At 48.6% G+C, this 20,041-nt stretch overlaps 1 protein-coding gene and 1 non-coding gene across 5 annotated transcripts in view; one reads left to right on the top strand and one right to left on the bottom strand.

Moving 5' to 3' along the window:
- Positions 1 to 20,041, top strand: part of LOC132588152 (protein ELFN1-like) — a 644,710-nt gene that overhangs the window by 80,066 nt on the left and 544,603 nt on the right. The gene's annotated exons all lie outside the window — the stretch shown is intronic.
- Positions 6,658 to 6,786, bottom strand: LOC132588629 (U6atac minor spliceosomal RNA). Its single transcript, XR_009556519.1, has one exon. It is a non-coding gene; the product is annotated as a U6atac minor spliceosomal RNA (small nuclear RNA).

Below are 20,041 nucleotides of genomic sequence, written 5' to 3'. Positions count from 1 at the left end.
GTGATGGCCAGAACCCCCTTTGGAGTTCTGTTATGCTTGTCACAACCTTGCTCCTGGCTCCACCCCCAATGTCTCCTGGCTCCACCCCCAATGTCTCCTGGCTCCACCCCCAAAGTCTCCTGGCTCCACCCCCAAAGTCCCCAGATATTCCTTGAACTGGACCTGGCAACCCTATTTCAGTGCCACACTCTGCCCAGCCAATGCCCACGGTGTCTCCAGGGATATGCTGTCTAGATTTGCCGGGTTCTCACTACCCACTACAGGATTTCCAGCTAGGGATGCCAGCTTCCAGGTGGGACCCGGGGATCATCTCCCCTGGAGAAAATGGACGCTTGTCCCCCACTGAGGTCCCTGCCTTGCCCCAGGCTCTGTTCCCAAATCTTCAAGAGTTTCTTAACCTGGAGCTGGCAACCCGACCTTCTTGGAGGGAAAGCCAGAGATGGAGACTCTCTGCTTCTAGTTGAACTCCAAAAGGGTGCCCCTTCTGATCTCCGCATAGAGCTGCACCCTCCTAACCATGACCAAACTCACAACCCTCCCCCCCACACACACACCAAAAAAACCCCCATAAGAAGTGCCTTGAATACCCAGCATGCAATTGGCTTTTTAAAAAGGTAAAGGTAGTCCCCTGTGCAAGCACCAGTCATTTCTGACTCTGGGGCGATGTTGCTTTCACAACATTTTCTTGGCAGACTTTTTTACGGGGTGGTTGCCCTTGCCTTCCCCGGTCATCTACACTTTCCCTCAGCAAACTGGGTGCTCATTTTACCTACCTTGGAAGACTGAGTCAACCTTGAGCCGGCAACTTGAACCCAGCTTCCGCCGGGATCGAACTCAGGTCATGAGCAGAGCTTAGGACTGCAGCTTTACCACTCTGCGCCACGGGGCCACAATTAGGGTTGGCAACTCAGGGCTGAGAAATACCTGGATTTTTTTTTTTGGAGGGGGGGGGATGAAGCTTGAAGAGGCTAGGGTTTGGGGAGGGGAGGGACTGTGGGGTATAAACACCACAGAATTCCCCCTCCAGAGCAGCCATTTCCCCCAGGGGAACTGACCTTGTAATAGCGGTTGATCTCTAGGTGCCCTCTGGAAGTTGGCAACCCTAGCCCCAAGCCAAATGCATCCTTTATGCAAATAAGACTGCAGGTTTTTTTTTTTAAAAAAAACCCCAGCACTTGGCTGCACTGAAATCCATCAAACGAGATGACAGCCCCCTTAATCATTCATCATGTGGCATCGCTGCAATGAAGTCATCACAACGGAACAGTGACATGGAGAAACGTCCCGCCTTCATCACGGGGCCGTTTGTTGCTGTCGATGTTGTGTTTTTTGCAGGGTGTCTTTGGCTGCTTCGTGGCCCCGTGGCGCAGAGTGGTAAAGCAGCAGTACTGCAGTACTGTGGTTTGAACTCTCTGCTCACGACCTGATGTCGATTCCGGCGGAAGCTGGATTCAGGTAGCCGGCCCAAGGTTGACTCAATCTTTCCGAGGTTGGTAAAATGAGTCCCCAGCTTGCTGGGGTGGGGGGGGGGAAGTGTAGATGACTGGGGAAGGCAATGGCAAACCACCCCGTAAAAAGTCTCCCGTGAAAACATGAAAGCAACATCACCCCAGAGACGGAAACGACTGGCGCTTGCACAGGGGACCTTTCTTTTTCCTTTTCCTTTGGGCTCCTTACGTTCTTTAGCAATTCGGGGGACCTGTGTTTGACCCTGTGAATTTTAGCACCGTTGGTGGTTCAATTGCCTCTGTGCCTTTCAGCTACTAAATTATAGTACTAAATTATATCAACTCAGCATCTACCTTAAAATGCTGCTTGAATTATAATTGTCACACTCAAACCTTATTCCCATCATACTTTAAATTACTTTCTCTTATGTGGCCACAGTGGCATGAGGAAGATTTCCACCGGCTTGATATGTTTGGGTCATTTCCCATTTTTTGTGGGGAAAAATATTAGAAAGTTTGTCAGTTCTTAGAGTTCAGCACAATTCTCACAGGGGGGGTTGACCAATGGAGCCCAGAAGCAAGTATTTGGGGATGGTGGGGAGTTAGGGCTGCCAAGTCCAATTCAAGAAATATCTGGGGACTTGGGGGTGGAGCCAAGAGACCTTGGGGTGGAGCCAAGATCAAGGCTGTGACAAGCATAATTGAACTCCAAAGGAGTTCTGGCCATCACATTTAAAGGGATGGCACACCTTTTAAATGCCTTCCTTCCATAGAAAGAATGAAGGATAGGGGCGCCTTTTTTGGGGGCTCATAGAATTGGACCCCCTGGTCCAATCTTTTTGAAACTTGGAGGTATTTTGGGGAGAGGTACAGAATGCTATACCGAAAATATGGTGCCTCTAGCTCAAAAAACAGCCCCCGTCCTAGAGCCCCAGATATCCGCAGATCAATTCTCATTATTTTCTATGGGAATAAGTCTCCATAGGGAATAATAGAGTTCCCAGCAGACATTTCCTTCCCCTCCCCCCGCTTTTTGATGACCCTGAAGCGGGGGAGGGCCTCCAAACCGGGGAATCCCCTGCCCCACCTGGGATTGGCAACCCTAGGGGGGAGGGGTGGAAAGAAAGGAAGCGCAATCAAATGTAGAAGTCCCAGAGCTCCGCTCCTGTGAGCTCCTGCCCAAAATGAGGCCTCCCTGGAGAAAATGGCTACTTTAGAAGTTGGACTCTATGGCCTTATACCCCACTGAGGTCCCCCCTTTCCCTAAACCCTGTTTTGCCTATCAAATATCCAAGCATTTCCCAACTCAGAGCTGGCAACCTTAGAGGCAGAGAAGCCTTTTCCCCTTCGAAGCTTGCTCTCCGTATTTTTCACTTGTCGATTTTCTTCCATTTCCCTTTTTTGCTCTTTTCCTGGAACGTGGAGAGACGGCGCTTGAGCTGCCTGGCCCGATTCTTAATCCTATTTTGCTTATTTGTTTCTCCCCCCCCCCTTTTTATTTTTAAAAAGCAAATGTTTTCAGGACTTGAGGAAATTAGCCTTTTATGAGTCTGGAGAGCGTTTTTTACCAGTGAGAAATGAAAGAAAACATCATAAATCATCTGGCTCCAACAGCTTTTCCTAATTGACGGAGTATCCGAGAGCTGGGTTTGCATAGCTGAATTATATTTAAAGGAGGTTGCGGGGGGGGGGGGTGGACGAAATCTGAGAAGCTGGCTGCAATTATTAACATTTCCAAGAAACACCCCCCCACACACACACACACTGTGTTTGGGTTTCAAAACTATGAGATGCAGCCCCATAGCTAGGGGTCACGGAGGGGGGGGGGCATTCGGGGCCAATTGTGCAGGAGGCTGGTGACTGTTCTTGCCACCCCTCCTGTATACTTTAGACCCCACCGATCAGCTGATTTCTGGGCCCTATAAATGGCATGGGAGGGGCAGCAGCTGCTCTTGGATGCCCCTCCCATGTGATTTAAATCATGCAGGAGGGAGACAGCAGCCGGAAGGGGTGGGGCCACCCAAGCTGTCAGGGGGCCATGCCCTGTGAGCCCCTGGTTAGCTACGGGCCTGGTGAGATGCCTTGGCCACAAAATGGTAGCAGTGTTTTCTCTTAAGTCTAGGCGAATGCTTTCGTAGGCACTGCCACACAGTTAGTAACTGAGAGCAGGATAGCCATAAATAGGTGCAGAGCAACAACAACAACAAAATTTTATTTGTATCCTGCCCTCCCCGCCGGGGCAGGCTCAGGGCGGGATACAAATAACTGCTTGGCATGCAGAAGTTTGCTGGTTCTTTCCCCGACATCTTCATTTTATAGCAATGGATAGCAGACGGCGGGAAATCTCTGAGATCCTGAAACCTTCCGCCAGCCAGTGTACACAAGACTGACTTCGATAGGCCGGGTTCCAACTTAGTTTGGTGTCGTGGTTAAGTGCGCGCAGACTCTTATTTGAGAGAACCAGGTTTGATTCCCCACTCCTCCACTTGCACCTGCTGGAATGGCCTTGGGTCAGCATAGCTCTCATAGGAGTTGTCCTTGAAACGGCAGCTGCTGTCAGAGCTCTCTCAGTCCCACCTACCTAACAAGGTGTCTGTTGTGGGGGAGAGAGATAAAGGAGATTGTGAGCCACTCTGAGACGCTGATTCAGAGAAAGGGCAGGATATAAATCTACAATCTTCTTCTTCTAGAAGGCAGTTTTCTGTTGGAATGGGCAATAGCTCAGTGGTAAAGCCTCTGCTTGGCATGCAGAAGGTCCCAGAATCAATCCCTGGCATCTCCAGTTCAAAGGCTCAGGTAATAGGTGATGGGAAAGACCTCTGCTTTAGCCACTGGAGAGCCGCTGCCAACCAGACCTCAATAGACCAATGATAGACCAACACTGACCTTGATAGACCAATGGTCTGCCTCAAGATAATATGACTTCATTTGAACAGGAGTTGTGGATCCATGGCAGAGCATCTGCTTGGCATGCAGAAGGTCCCAGTTCTGGGATGCTCTATCAGCTGGAAGAGCTGGTGTTCAGAAGGTCCCAGTGCAGTGCAGTTCCTCTCCTCTCCAGTTAAAAAGGACCAGACAATAGGTGATATGAAAGACCTCTTACTTGAAGAGCCACTGCCCAGTCAGACCTTGATAGACCAATGATAGAGCAAGGATGATCTTGGTAGACCAATGGATTGGCTCAGAAAGAGCTTCATTTAGGCAGGGCCCGTGGCTCAGTGGTAGAGCATCTGCTTGGCATGCAGAAGGTCCTAGGTCCAATCCCCAACATCTCTAGTTCAAAGGATGTGAAGATCTCAGCCTGAGACCCTGGAGCTTCATGGATGTGTTGTATATCTGTTCACTCAAAGCAGCAGTCTTGAAAAATGGCATTCTGACATATTCTGCTGGTACATGGACACAAGAATCTGCCTTCTACTGAATCAGACCCTTGGTCCATCAAGGTAAGAATTGTCTACTCAGACTGGGAGCAGCTGGTGTAGAGATACAGTTTGGTGTAGTGGTTAAATGCACGGACTGTAATCTGCAAGAATCGGGTTTGATTCCCACTCCTCCACATGGAGCTGCTGGGTGACCTTGGCTCAGTCACAGTCCTCTCAGAGCGGTTCTCTCAAGAGCAGTTCTTTCAGAGCTCTCTCAGCCTCACAGGGTGTCTGCTGTGGGAAGAGGAAGGGAAGGAGATTGTAAATCGCTTTGAGACTCGGAGTGAAGGGCGGGGTATAAATCCAATCTCTTAAGAACATAAGAAAAACCATGATGGATCAGGCCAATGGCCCATCCAGTGCAACACTCTGTGTCACATAAGAACATAAGAGGAAGCCTTGCTGGATCAGCCCAATGGCCCATCCAGTCCGTGTCACATAAGAGAAGCCTTGCTGGATCAGGCCAATGGCCCATCCAGTCCAACACTCTGTGTCACATAAGAACATAAGAGAAGCCTTGCTGGATCAGGCCAATGGCCCATCCAGTCCGTGTCACATAAGAGAAGCCTTGCTGGATCAGGCCAATGGCCCATCCAGTCCAACATTCTGTGTCACATAAGAACATAAGAGAAGCCATGCTGGATCAGGCCAGTGGCGCATCCAGTCCAACACTCTGTGTCACATAAAAACATAAGAGAAGCCATGCTGGATCAGGCCAATGGCCCATCCAGTCCAACACTCTGTGTCACATAAGAACATAAGAGAAGCCGCGTTGGATCAGGCCAATGGCCCATCCAGTCTGTGTCACATAAGAGAAGCCTTGCTGGATCAGGCCAATGGCCCATCCAGTCCGTGTCACATAAGAGAAGCCTTGCTGGATCAGGCCAATGGCCCATCCAGTCCAACACTCTGTGTCACATAAAAACATAAGAGAAGCCATGCTGGATCAGGCCAATGGCCCATCCAGTCCAACACTCTGTGTCACATAAGAAAAACCATGATGGATCAGGCCAATGGCCCATCCAGTCCAACACTCTGTGTCACACAGTGGCTAAAAAAGCCCAAATGCCATCTTCTTTCAGGGTCTTCTTTCCAGGGTCTCAGGGTCTTTCACATCACCTTTTAACTAGAGATGTCAGGGATTGAACCTGGGATCTTCTGCATGCCAAACAGATGCTCTACCACTGAGTCACGGCCCCTGCCCAACAGCATGGTTAGATGTAGGTAGGTTAGCTGATTGTTAGATGAAAGTAGGGCCAGAACCAATGGTTGAAATTGAATCAAAAGAGTTTCCAGCTCAACATTAGGAAGAACTTCCTGACCGTTAGAGCGGTTCCTCAGTGGAATAGGCTTCCTCGGGAGAGTGGTGGACTCTCCTTCCTTGGAGGTTTTTAAACAGAGGCTGGATGGCCATCTGACAGCAATGAAGATCCTGTGAATTTAGGGGGAGGGGTTTGTGAGTTTAGAGCAGTTCCTCAGTGGAACAGGCTTCCTCAGGAGGTGGTGGGCTCTCCTTCCTTGGAGGTTTTTAAGCAGAGGCTAGATGGCCATCTGACAGCAATGAGGATCCTGTGAATTTAGGGGGAGGGGTTTGTGAGTTTAGAGCAGTTCCTCAGTGGAACAGGCTTCCTCCTTGGGAGGTGGTGGGCTCTCCTTCCTTGGAGGTTTTTAAACAGAGGCTAGATGGCCATCTGACAGCGATGAAGATCCTGTGACTTTGGGGGGAGGGATTTGTGAGTTTCCTGCATTGTGCAGGGGGTTGGACTGGATGACCCTGGAGGTCCCTTCCAACTGTATGATTCTATGTCACAAAGTAAGTGCCAATGCCTTAACCCTTTACACTTTGGGCAGGCCACTAGGACCTCTTCTGTCCTTATCAAGAGGCGCCATTAACCTTCTCTCCTTTCATATAGCAGTAGCGATGGCAATGCGTCAAGATTCTGCCCTCCCCTCTTACTTCGCAGGTACAATCCTGGCTTGCCTTCACCCTTTCTTCTTTCTCCAGGCAAACTGCCTGGACGTAGCATCCAGACAAGAATAAAAGAACCTGAAAGACACCGCGGACTTGGCCAACCTGAAAAATCAGCAGTGGCTGAAAACAGCCTAGCTCAAACTGTCAAGTCGGCAGATTCAATAACGAGTCGTTTGTTGAAACAAACTAGTTTATTGATACTGTTGTTCACGGCTAAGTTGATATTGAAAGACTAAAGATCATGCAGTAGAATGCAATCATATAAGGTACACTTCAAAGGGATTCTTTAGGGAGGGGCACTATGCAGGGCACATTCACACATTGATGTTACTACTTCTTTCTCAGGCCCGCTTTGGCTTTGAGCGTCTCTGGCTCCAACCTCCCCCAGTGCCAGGCCTGAGAAGGCTCAGATAAAACGTTCACATATTCCCATTTCAAAGCACTACTACATAACAAAGAAAAGGAGGGGGGGGTAGGGAGAGCTCGAGCTAGCAGCAATGGAATACAGTTTGGCTTTACCCAGGATGCTTCTCTCCTGAGCCAATGTTAGACACAGACTTCACCAGAGTTTTATACAGACTTGACACAAACAGGACACAGTATCCTATTCCAAGACACTGTAATGAAGATATTGAAGAAGATACTGGATTTATATTCTGCCCTGTACTCTGAATCTCAGAGTCTAAGAGCAGCTCACAATCTCCTTTATCTTCTTCCCCCCACAACAGGCAGACACCTTGTGAGCTAGGTGGGGCTGAGAAAGCTCTTACAGCAGCTGCCCTTTCAAGGACAACCTCTGGGAGAGCTATGGCTGACCCAAGGCCATTCCAGCAGCTGCAAGTGGAGGAGTGGGGAATCAAACCCGGTTCTCCCAGATAAGAGAGCTATGGCTGACCCAAGACCAATCCAGCAGGTGCAAGTAGAGGAGTGGGGAATCAAACCCGGTTCTCCCAGGTAAGAGAGCTCTGGCTGACCCAAGGCCATTCCGGCAGCTGCAAGTGGAGGAGCGGGGAATCAAACCCGGCTCTCCCAGATAAGAGAGCTCTGGCTGACCCAAGGCCATTCCGGCAGCTGCAAGTGGAGGAGCGGGGAATCAAACCCGGCTCTCCCAGATAAGAGAGCTATGGCTGACCCAAGGCCATTCCAGCAGCTGCAAGTGGAGGAGTGGGGAATCAAACCCGGTTCTCCCAGATAAGAGAGCTCTGGCTGACCCAAGGCCATTCCAGCAGCTGCAAGTGGAGGAGTGGGGAATCAAACCCGATTCTCCCAGATAAGAGAGCTATGGCTGACCCAAGGCCATTCCAGGAGCTGCAAGTGGAGGAGTGGGGAATCAAACCCGGTTCTCCCAGATAAGAGAGCTATGGCTGACCCAAGGCCATTCCAGGAGCTGCAAGTGGAGGAGTGGGGAATCAAACCCGGTTCTCCCAGATAAGAGAGCTATGGCTGACCCAAGGCCATTCCAGGAGCTGCAAGTGGAGGAGTGGGGAATCAAACCCGGTTCTCCCAGATAAGAGAGCTATGGCTGACCCAAGGCCATTCCAGGAGCTGCAAGTGGAGGAGGGGGGAATCAAACCCAGTTCTCCCAGATAAGAGTCCGCGCACTTAACCACTGCACCACACTGGCTCTCATGCTGGACAACACATCCAATTCCCATGTCAGGTTACACAGGGAAGCCACTGAAATCCATCAACATGAACACAATTTCAACAGGAAAGAAGAGAGTTTAAAAATTAATCTGGCATGGGTTTCCCCTCCTGAAAAAAACACAAAATGCTCTACAGTTTACAACAGCGCTACAGATAAGATAAGAATTTCAACAGCCAATCCATATGCAAAAGAACTTCCCCGGGGGAAAGCTCCTCTGTTAGCATGTCACAGCCTGGGAATGACTCAGCCCTAACCCACCTTCCTGAGCATATATAAATCACCTGCCTCCTATCTTCTTCTCACTTTGACGCAGAGAGAACTCTAGCCTTCTGTGTTATACCTCTGAGGACGCCGGTCACAGCTGCTGGCGAAATGTCAGGTTCTACAATGCCAAGATCACGACCATACAGCCCAGAAAAATCTACAACTAACATACTGCCTAGCTTGGGAGGAACTATTGATTGCCAGCTCCACATTGGGAAATACCTGGAAATTTGGGGTGGAGCGAGAGAAGGGTGGGGTTTAGGGAGGCAAGGGACCTCAGCAGAGTATAATATCAAAGAGCCCCAGGCCTCATTTTGAGCAGGAGCTCTTAGGAGCAGAGTTCCGGAACCTCTAAATTATATTGTGCTCTTTTTTTTTCCTTAACCCCTCCCCCAAATATTTGCTTCTGGGCTCCATGGTTCAAACCCCCTGTGAGGATTCAGCTGAACTCTAAGATTTAACAAACTTTCTAATGGTGAGGTCAGGGGGTGTGGCCTAATGTGCCAATGAGTTTCTACAAAAAAGGGGGAAATAACTAAAACATATAAAGCACACAGAAATCTTCACCATGCCACTGTAGCCACAGAGGAGAAAGTAAAGAAGATATTGGATTTGTATCCTGCCCGCCACTCCGAATCTCAGAGTCTCAGAGCAGCTTGTAATCTCCTTTGTCTTCCTGCCCCACAACAGACACCCTGTGAGGTGGGTGGGGCTGAGAGAGCTCTCCCAGAAGCTGCCCTTTCAAGGACAACTCCTACGAGAGCTACGACTGACCCAAGGCCATTCCAGAAGCTGCAAGTGGAGGAGTGGGGAATCAAACCTGGTTCTCCCAGATAAGAGTCTGCACACTTCACCACTACACCAAATTGGCTCACTTAAGCACTGCACCAAACTGGCTTAAAAAGTAATGATGGGAGTAAGGCTTTATGATGGCAATTATAATTCAAGGAGCGTTTTAAGGGAGATGCTGAGCAGATAAACTTTAGTACACCTTCTGGTGATGTCACGGGTGTGTGGCATATGCAAAATGAGTTGTGTGCTAATGAGCCCCGGCACTTCTTTTTCTACAAAATGATCCCTGAAGCGGTCATTTTCTCCAGGGGAACTAAGCTGTGTAGTCTGAAGGTCAGTTGAAATTCCAGGAGACCACAAGGCCCTACCAGGAGGTTGGTAACCTTCAGCCTTACTTGAATCTAGGGCACATTTTTTTTTAGCAGGAACACAGGGTTGCCAAGTCCAATTCAAGAAATATCTGGGGACTTTGGGGGTGGAGCCAGGAGACATTGGGGGGGGGGGGGGTAGAGCCAGGAGACATTGGGGGCGGAGGAGCCGAGAGCAAGGGTGTGACAAGCATAATTGAACTTCAAGGGAGTTCTGGCCATCACATTTAAAGGGACTGCACAAATTTTTAAATGCCTTCCTTCCATAGGAAATAATGAAGGATAGGGGCACCTTCTTTTGGGGCTCATAGAATTGGACCCCCTGGTCCAATCTTTTTGAAACTTGGGAGGTATTTTGGGGAGAGGCACTAGATGCTATACTGAAAATTTGGTGCCTTTATCTCAAAAAACAGCCACCCCAGAGCCCCCGATACCCGCGGATCAATTCCCCATCATTCCCTATGGGAATCGTTCATAGAGGTGCATGATGGCTCTGGGGGCGGGGCTTCCACCGCTGGCCAGCTGGCTGGGGGAGGAGGGAAGCCTGTAAAACTGGGGGATCCCCTGCTGGGACCTGGGGATTGGGAAGCCTAAGCACAGTTCCAGCTGGCTTGGTGTCAGGGGTGTGGCCTAATGTGCAAATGAGCTTCTGCTGGGCTTTTCTACAAAAAAAAGCCCCATGTGAAACAATGGTGATGTCAGGGGGTGTGGCCTGATTTGCAAATAAGTTCCTGCTGGGCTTTTCTGCAAAAAAGCCGTCCGAAACAATGGTGATGTCAAGGGGTGTGGCCTCAGATGCAAATGAGTCCCTGCTGGACTTTTTCTACCCCAAAAGCCCAGCTTGAATCAATCCTTAGGAACTCTGTTCATGCTGGTGTTGCCGGTTTTTCATTGCTGCTGCTAACCGATTCGTTCCCCTCTCCGCTCGCAGCTGGTTGTTCTTCCCCCCATCCCCTTGTTCAACTTTCCCTTTTAAAAAGAGATTAACGACGTCCCCTCGCCATTATCCCCGGCAACTATTACCTTAATAAACAGCAACAGGCATCGAAATAATAAAATGTATACGTACCCTCTAGCTGTTTTGGGTAACTCGCCCTCTGGTGCATTATAAATCTAATTTGCTAGGGGGAAGTGGCATAATACACTTTTCATGTTAATTAGTTCGGGATGAATTGGAGCTAAATGCAGTCGGCTCACGGCTTCGCCGCGGACGTCTCCCCCCCCCCGCCCCCCGCTTCCGCTTCAATGTAAAGAAATCGCTTTTGTACTGTAACCAGAGTCAGTCTAGACCAGAATGGTTGTCTTCGACTGGCAGGTGCTCTCCTGGTTCCTGGAGCTGGATGTAGGAATGTAAGAAGAGCCCTGCTGGATCAAACCAGTGATCCATCTAATCTAGACCAGCCTCCTGTCTCACACAGTGACCAACCAGTTCTGGAGGGCCAACAACAGAACGTAAAGTACTTCTTTCTCTACTTTCTCCATCCCATGCATTACAAGATAATGCATGGGATGGAGAAAGTAGAGAAAGAAGTACTTTTCTCCCTTTCTCACAATACAAGAACTCGTGGGCATTCCATGAAATTGCTGAGCAGTCAGGTTAAAACGGATAAAAGGAAGTCCTTCTTCACCCAAAGGGTGATTAACATGTGGAATTCACTGCCACAGGAGGTGGTGGCGGCCACAAGCATAGCCACCTTCAAGAAGGGGTTAGATAAAAATATGGAGCAGAGGTCCATCAGTGGCTATTAGCCACAGTGTGTGTGTGTGAGTATATGTGTGTATGTATATATATATATATATATATATATATATATATATATATATATGTGTGTGTGTGTGTATATATATACACACACACATATATATATATATATATATATTTGGCCGCTGTGTGACACAGAGTGTTGGACTGGAAGGGCCAGTGGCCTGATCCAACATGGCTTCTCTTATGTGACACAGAGTGTTGGACTGCAGGGGCCATTGGCCTGATCCAACATGGCTTCTCTTATGTTCTTATGTGACACAGAGTGTTGGACTGCAGGGGCCACTGGCCTGATCCAACATGGCTTCTCTTATGTCCTTATGTGACACAGAGTGTTGGACTGGATGGGCCATTGGCCTGATCCAACATGGCTTCTCTTATGTTCTTATGTGACACAGAGTGTTGGACTGGATGGGCCATTGGCCTGATCTAACATGGCTTCTCTTATGTTCTTATGTAAAGACCAAGGCCTTCCCCCGGACAAGAACATCAGAAGAGCCCTGCTGGATCAGATCAGTAGTCCATCCAGTCCAGCATCTTGTCTCACACTGTGGCCAACCAGTTCTTCTGGAGGGCCAACAACAGAGTGTAAAGGCCAAGGCCTTCCCCTGACAAGAACATCAGAAGAGCCCTGTTGGACTAGAGCAGTGGTCCATCTAGTCCAGCATCCTGTCTCACACACTGGCTGACCTCTGGAGGGCCAACAAGAGGGCATAGAGACAGAGGCCTTCCCCTGATAAGAATCTAAGAACAGCCCTGCTGGATCAGACCGGTGAGGGTCCATCTAGTCCAGCCTCCCATCTCACACAGCGGCCAACCAGCTGCCCTGGTAGGTCATAGAGACTGAGGCCTTCTCCAGATGTTGCCTCCTACCACAGGGATTTAGAATAGCTTTTATGAATAGCTTTCTTGGCTAGGAGTCATTAATTAGGGATGCCAGCCTCCAGGTGGGTCCTGGAGATCTCCCAGAATTACAGCTGTTCAGTTCCCCTGGAGAAAATGGCTGCTTTGGAGAACATTATACCTTGCCGTGATCCCCTCCGCACCCCGCACCCTGCCCTCCCCAGCTTCCGCTCTCTCAAATCTCCAGGTACATCCCAACCCAGAGTTGGCAACCATAGCCTGTGCTCTTTCTGTGCCTTGGTGTCCCCTTTAGCAAATCTGTTGTGCTTTCGCCACCCCCAAAATTCTGGTGACGGACCAGGGGAAAGATCACCCCACTCCGCTTAGCCTTCTGTCCACCATGTCTCAGCAGAAGACACCAGGGTTGCCAAGTCCAATTCAAGAGGTGGAGCCAGGAGACATTGGGGGCGGAGCCAGGAGACATTTGGGGGTGGAGCCAGGAGCAAGGGTGTGACAAGCATCATTGAACTCCAAAGGGAGTTCTGGCCATCACATTTCAAGGGACCTTTTAAATGCCTTCCTTCCATTTGGAATAATGAAAGACAGCGGCACCTTCTTTGGAGGCGCATAGAATTGGACCCCCTAGTCCAATCTTTTAGAAACTTGGAAGGTGTTTTGAGGAGAAGAACAGGATGCCATGCTGAAAATTTGGCACCTCTATTTCAAAAAAACAACCCCCAGAGCCCAGATACTTGCAGATCAATTCTCCATTATACCCTATGGAAATCAGTCTCCATAGGGGATAATGGAGTGCCAAGCAGACATTTCCTCCCCCCCCGCTTTCTGATGACCTTGAAGTGGGGGGAGGGCCTCTAAACCAGGGGACCCCCTGCCCCTACCTAGGGATTGGCAAACCAAACAAAATGCCGTGATATAATAACGAAAACCATTAAACTATAATAAAGCCAGTTTATCAATTTTTTTTTTTATAAATACAGTGACATTTTCACAATTTTTCAAACATTCTTCCAACAAGGTCAGTAATTCATACGCAGCCATATAAGGCTATTCGCAATAACAGCGCGTACAATCCTTAAAGAGGATCAAATTGCCACAATAAAGCTCTGAGTGCAAAAAGCGCTCGCATACTAAATTGATCAAAAGTTCATTTTCTGAAGACTCCACAGGTCCACCTCTGACGGAGCCCGAAGTCGGCTGACGCTTGCCGCGCCGTTTCAAAATCCTTTGGGAGGTTTGCGAGCGCTTGGATGTGCTGTTGAATATTTCGTCAATGTGAAAGTTTGGATGAACTTCTGTCCCCCCTCTTTGACAAAGGATTTTGAAACGGCATGGCAAGTGTCAGCCGACTTCGGACTCGGTCGGGAGGTGGACCTGCGGAGTCTTCCAAAAAATGCACTTTTGATCAATTTAGTGTGCGGGCACTTTTTGCACATCAGCACTTTATTGTGGGAATTTGATTCTCTTTAAGCATTGTATGTGCTCAGTTATTGCGAATAGCCTTATACGGCTGTGTATGAATTACTGACCTTGTTGGAAGAATGTTTGAAAATTTGTGAAAATATCACTATCTTTATAAATTGGGTTTATTATAGTTTAATGGTTTTCGTTATTATATCACGGCATTTTGTTTGGTTTGCTATCTCCCCGTGATTCTCCCGTGTGTATTATTTTCCCACCTCGGGATTGGCAACGCTAGAAGAAACAGACATTTCTACCTAACCCAAATAGAACAAGCCCCTTTTTTCCTCCTTTCCCATTCCCCACAAAAGGACATCAGGAGAGAGAAGCAATTCAGCTCTGTCTCCCCGCGGAGTCTGGATTAATTTTCCCCACCATTCATCAAGTACCATTATGGGATTTGGAGAGGACAATTGAAAGAGGCCCGATGGCGAGGTGGCGTTGAAAGGCCCTCGAGGGGAGCCAAAGTTGGTTTGCTGTCTTAATAAGCTGGCAGCCCTTTTGGCCACAAATGCTCCCCGCTGCCCGCTTGGCCTGGGCACCGGTCCAGAACGGAATCGAAGGGGCAAAGGTCACTAATTTTGCCGGGTGTGCCACCTGGCCGTATCTTTTCCACATCACCTCCATGTAGCGAGATGCTCCATTTTATGAAACTTCCAGGGCAGTTCTGTGTGCGTGGAAATGAGAAGACAGGGAAGTCCCATGGGGATGGGCTGTGGCAGATAGGGTTGCCAAGTCTAACTCAGAAAATACCTGGGGACTGTGGGGGTGGGGGCCGGGAGACTTTGGGGATGGAGCCAGAAGACTTTCCCATTCCCTAAAATTAAAGAATAATACGGCAGTGCAGTTCCCCTAAGTCCAGTGTTCATTTTGTCATCCCCCAGATGCTGGCTGCACTCCCCCCCCCCCCACACACAGACTTAGTATTTCTAGAGCAATATTTCTGTAAATTCCTGGTTTGGAAGCACACACTTTGTGGTCTCCCTGGGGCAATTTACTCACCATGAGATTTGTTGACTGCTCTATACTCAACCCAGTTCATCAGACTAACACAGGGAAACCAGAGACTACTATTTTAGCATGCAAATGGCTCCTTAAAGGACTGGGAAACAAACGGAGGTTCTGGGTTCCTTCCCTTCCAACAGGCTATTCTGCAGGCTCGCCCCATCCCCATTCAGCTTGGCTCTAAGATTTAAAGGCAGACGCACCTTTCTAGAAGCAAGCTGTTTCCAGTGTCTTCTTAAGCCTTCCAAGGTTTGAAGGCACATAAAAGGCTGTTGGGGCGAGGCATCCCCCTGCCAGTCACCTGACCGGGGATGGGAAAGAGCCTGCCAAACTGGGAGATCCCCCTGTTGGAGATTGGAAAGTTCAGTTGGAATTCCTGGAGAATATCCAGGCCCCACCAGGAGTCCTGGGCTGTCTAGTTCGGAGAGATCATTGGATAGAGCAGGTTAGTCCACTGGCCTATTTGCTTTCAAACAAGAACCAGTTTGGTGTAGCGGTTAAGTGTGCGGACTCTAATCTGGGAGAACCGGGTTTGATTCCCGACATCTCCACACGCAGCTGCTGGTGTGACCTTGGGTCAGACACAGTTCTCACAGAGCTGATTCTCTCAAGAGCAGTTCTCTGAGAGCTCTCTCAGCCCCACCTGCCTCACAGGGAGTCTATTGCAGAGAGAGGAATGGAATGCAATTGTAAGCTGCTCTGAGACGGCAAGTGAAGGGTGGGGTATAAATCCAATTTCCTCCTCCTCCTCTTTCCTCCTCTTCTATATCCTCTGGCAGTAAATTTCACATTTTAATTACTCTGTAGCTGCAGTACTGCAGTCTGAGCTCTCTGCTCACGACCTGAGTTCGATCCTGGCAGAAACTGGGATCAGGTAGCCGGCTCAAGGTTGACTCAGCCTTCCATCCTTCCAAGGTTGGTCAAATGAGGACCCAGCTTGCTGGGGGTAGAGTGTAGATGACTGGGGAAGGCAATGGCAAACCACCCCGTAAAAAGTCTGCCGTAAAAACGTCGTGATGCGACGTCACCCCAGAGTCGGAAATGACTGGTGCTTGCACAGGGGACTACCTTTTAAGAGTAGTGTTTCTGTAAATTCCCTGGATTTTCCCAGGTTTTCCCTGGGAGGAAGCATCTGAAGACAGTCTGGAATGGTACCGTCGGACGGCACGTTTGTTTCTTGTTCTTCTCAGTTCTACGTGCCACGGATGGAGCGCAGTACATAATAATTCTGAACCCCATGACAATTACTGAAGCTTGTGAAATCCGGATGCTAAAGGGCATGCTTTTTCAACAAAGCAATCTGTTTTGGATTTAGGAAGGATTTGGGCAATCCAGTTCAGCGGGGCCCAATTTTTTTAATCCTTTTGGCCCAGTAGGCTAATTCTAGTGCAAATGGGAAGTGACTTTGACTGAACAGTTGCTGTATCTGCATACCTGTTGGCATTTCCCCCTCTGTGTGCAGTCTGTCATGACACAGATTTGTGGAAAACGTCTTTTATTTATGGGCTCATAAGCAACGGAGACAGAAATATGCGTCTTTTCCATCTTTTTCCCCTAACCTATTGTAGGCATGGCTCTCTTCCCGTTTTTGCTGTTAAGCAGCCAAGAGAGAAAATATTTGTCTTTTTTAGAAGAAGATATTGACGAAGGTGTTGGATTTATATCCCGCCCTATAATATGAATCTCAGAGAGGTCACATCCTCCTCAACCTCCCCCCCCCCTCCACAACAGACACTCTGTGAGGTAGGTGGGGCTGAGAGAGCTCTCCCAGAAGCTGCCCTTTCAAGGACAGCTCTGCAAGAACTATGGCTGACTCAAGGCCATTCCAGCAGCTGCAAGTGGAGGAGTGGGGAATCAAACCCGGTTCTCCCAGATCAGAGTCCTCACACTTAACCACTACACCAAACTGGCTCTTTTACTTCTTCCCCACCCCCAAACCTTTTTTAGATGCGGTTCTCTCTCTGTTTTTGCTCTTGAGAAAATACTCCTGGCCTTCTGTAATCTTTGGCAGTTTGAAGTATTTCGTTAGGGTCTGAAGCGATCAAAAATGCTTTGGCGGTTGGAAGTATTTGGTCAAGGTCTGAAGCCGTCCCAAATTCTGTTTGTTTGTCGCTGGATCTTCGGATTCCCAACACGAAGCTATCTGAGGGGCTTATCGCAAAAATTGTATTGCCTTTTCCAGCAGTGAGGCTTCCGCAGGCGCTCCTTCCAGCCTTACACAAGAGTAGAAATTCATGAATTTTTTTTTCCAGCTCACTAGCGCCCGAATGCCTGGTTTTGTTCCCTCCCGCTGCATTTTGTTAAAAGCCTCTCGCGGCTGTGAGGGCCGAGATACGGCTCTGAAGTGATGACTGTTGAGTCAGAGACCCTGTGTATGAAATTCAGATCTGGATTTCATGCTTGGAAGTTGGGCATGTGTAAAAATGATACACCCCTTTGACACACACACACACACACACACTTTCAGCCTGCCTTTAAATATGTTTGCTGTCTTTCAGGTTTCTCTCCCCCCCCCCCCCCGCCCCCGGCCCAGCAAATTTATTCAAGGGAGATATTTAATTTGTTCTCTTGGGTAAAATTAATCCAGGGAAGGGTGGAGAGATTTATATGACTCATGAGCTTGCAGAGGGACGGAAGGTGAGGAAATGTAAGAGTCTTGGAGGAACCTGTCAGCCACCTAGCGTGTGAAAAGACAAAATGGGGTGAAGAGAATTCCAGAAAGCTTTCTCTCCTGCAGCCAAATCAGGAAGAAGACGAAGAGCAGGTTTTTATACCCCAGTTTTCTCTACCTGAAGGAGTCTCAAAGTGGCTTACGATGGCCTTTCCCTTCCTCTCCCCGCAACAGGCACCCCGTGAGAAGTGTTCCCTCTAAGCTGAGTTAGCGTGAGCTAACTCACAGAGTTTTAGCCTCCAGCTCATTTTTGTCTTAGATCAGGAAGGATGACCCCAGAGCACGCTCATTGATGCAGTGGCTCACAAGCCAGTCTACTGAGCTCAGAGCTACAAACGCTCTACAGTCTTGCCAATAGAACCTGTTCTCCCCTAAACTTAGGGATTGTTCCCAGTGCGAATATTCCAGCTGTGTATCTCTACCAGCTTCTAGCTCCGGATTTGCACAGAGCCTTTTCCTTGGCTAGATGCAATGCTCTTCTGTCAGCCATTTTATGTGGCAGATTCCAAGGGACTCCCTATTCGAGTAGGTGCTGTCCATATAAGGCGGATTGTGTTGAGACTTTCGCCCATGTTCTTCTCCAATGTCCTCTCTATTTGGCATCCCTCCGGGATCTTTTATACCCCGTATTGGCCGAAATGTTAGAGACCTCTGATGAGTTTAAGGTTCTTTTCTTGCTAGATAATTCTGATCCGGAAACAACAGTATTATTATTATTGGTATTGTTTATTTATTGTTTGTTTATTATTTGTTTATTATTGTTTGATTGTTTATTTCTATTCCACCCATTCCCCAGTTTGGGGGCTCAGAGCGGAGTGCAGCAATTAGAGATAAAATCATAATAAAACCAGCTTCAGCATTCAGTAAAGTGCAACGAGTTAATTCAGCAAGATGATACGACAGCAAGATGATATAGCAAAAAAGTAGTGCTACAATACAGCACCCACAATACAGTAGGGCCATAGGGAGAGGCCAACCGAGCATATGAACGTATGAAGCTGCCTTCTACTGAATCAGACCCTCGGTCCATCAAAGTCAGTCTTGTCTTCTCAGACTGGCAGCGGCTCTCCAGGGTCTCAAGCTGAGGGTTTTCACACCTATTTGCCTGGACCCTTTTTAGTTGGAGATGCCAGGGATGGAACCTGGGACCTTCAGCTTCCCAAGCAGATGCTCTACCACGAGCCACCATCCCTCCCCAGTAGCAAAGTTTTCTTTTTATAGAGCTACGGTTACTCGTCCTGATAAGTAGTACTATGTATCAGGTTTTACCATGTCGCTACTTTGCTTTTATCTAGTAATCCTAATTTTATTCTGTACGGATTATGTATTCTTTTAATATGTAACCTGGCCGACCCGCTATTTTATATTCTTATTTATTCCAATAAAAACTGTCTTGTGTGCCAGTAGCTCACAACTTGAATGCCAGTAACTCACAAAGTAAAATTTTTGCTCACAAGACTCTGCGGTTGAGAGAGAGGGAACATTGCTCGCGAGGCAGGTGGGGCGGAGAGAGTTCTGAGAGAACTGAGACTGGCCCAAGGTCACCCGGCTGGCTGTGTGTGGAGGAGGAGAGAATCAAACCCAGTTCTCTGGATTAGAGTCTGCTGCTCTTAATCACTACACCACAAGCAAAGGTGCTTGAGGGCAGTAGAGTGGGAGGCTTCGTGACATCGTGGCATCCTGACATCACTTCTGGTACAAACCAGAAGTGATGTAGTGGAAGCTCGAGAATTTACAGAAACTTTATGGTAAAATCATAGAGTTTTTTTGTTTTTTAAAAAAAATCGAAAGCCTCTAATGAGATGGATGGACTATGGCCCCAGGTTATCTGGGATCGAATCCCCACTTCTACCAGGGAAGGTCTCTGGGAGAGTTCGAGCCCCTCACAAACACTCAACCTGGCCTACCTCACAGGGGGATTGTCATGAGAAAACGGAGGAAGGGAAAATGATTTTCGAAGCTGTTTTGAGTCCCAGCTGGGGAGAGGAATTGGATATCAAATGAGTGACTGATTGACTGAATGAAAATGTAACTTCCAGTTTTTACCAGAGGTTACATCAGTGCAAAGGCACAATGCTGGCACACGAGGCTCCGCCCCCAGTTTCTCCCAGGGTGGTGCAAGGGTGACAAATCCCTTGCAAGGGAGGACTGAACTACAGACTAGTCCAAGGGGGGCCAAACTGCAGCTTGGGAGCCACGTATGGCTCTTTCACACACATTGTGTGCCTCTCAAAGTCCCTACTGTCCTGTTGGCCAGCATGCAGAAGGCATTTGTTTCTTTGGATCCCTTTGCCAAGCCAACCAACATGGGGGGGGGGGGGGCTAGAATAATGCATTTAAAGTTGCTTCTCTCTACCTCCCTCTCCA

Source organism: Heteronotia binoei, chromosome 20 (genome assembly GCF_032191835.1).
Source record: "Heteronotia binoei isolate CCM8104 ecotype False Entrance Well chromosome 20, APGP_CSIRO_Hbin_v1, whole genome shotgun sequence".
Lineage (NCBI taxonomy): Eukaryota > Metazoa > Chordata > Lepidosauria > Squamata > Gekkonidae > Heteronotia > Heteronotia binoei.
This window is presented reverse-complemented; position numbering and strand designations above follow the sequence as displayed.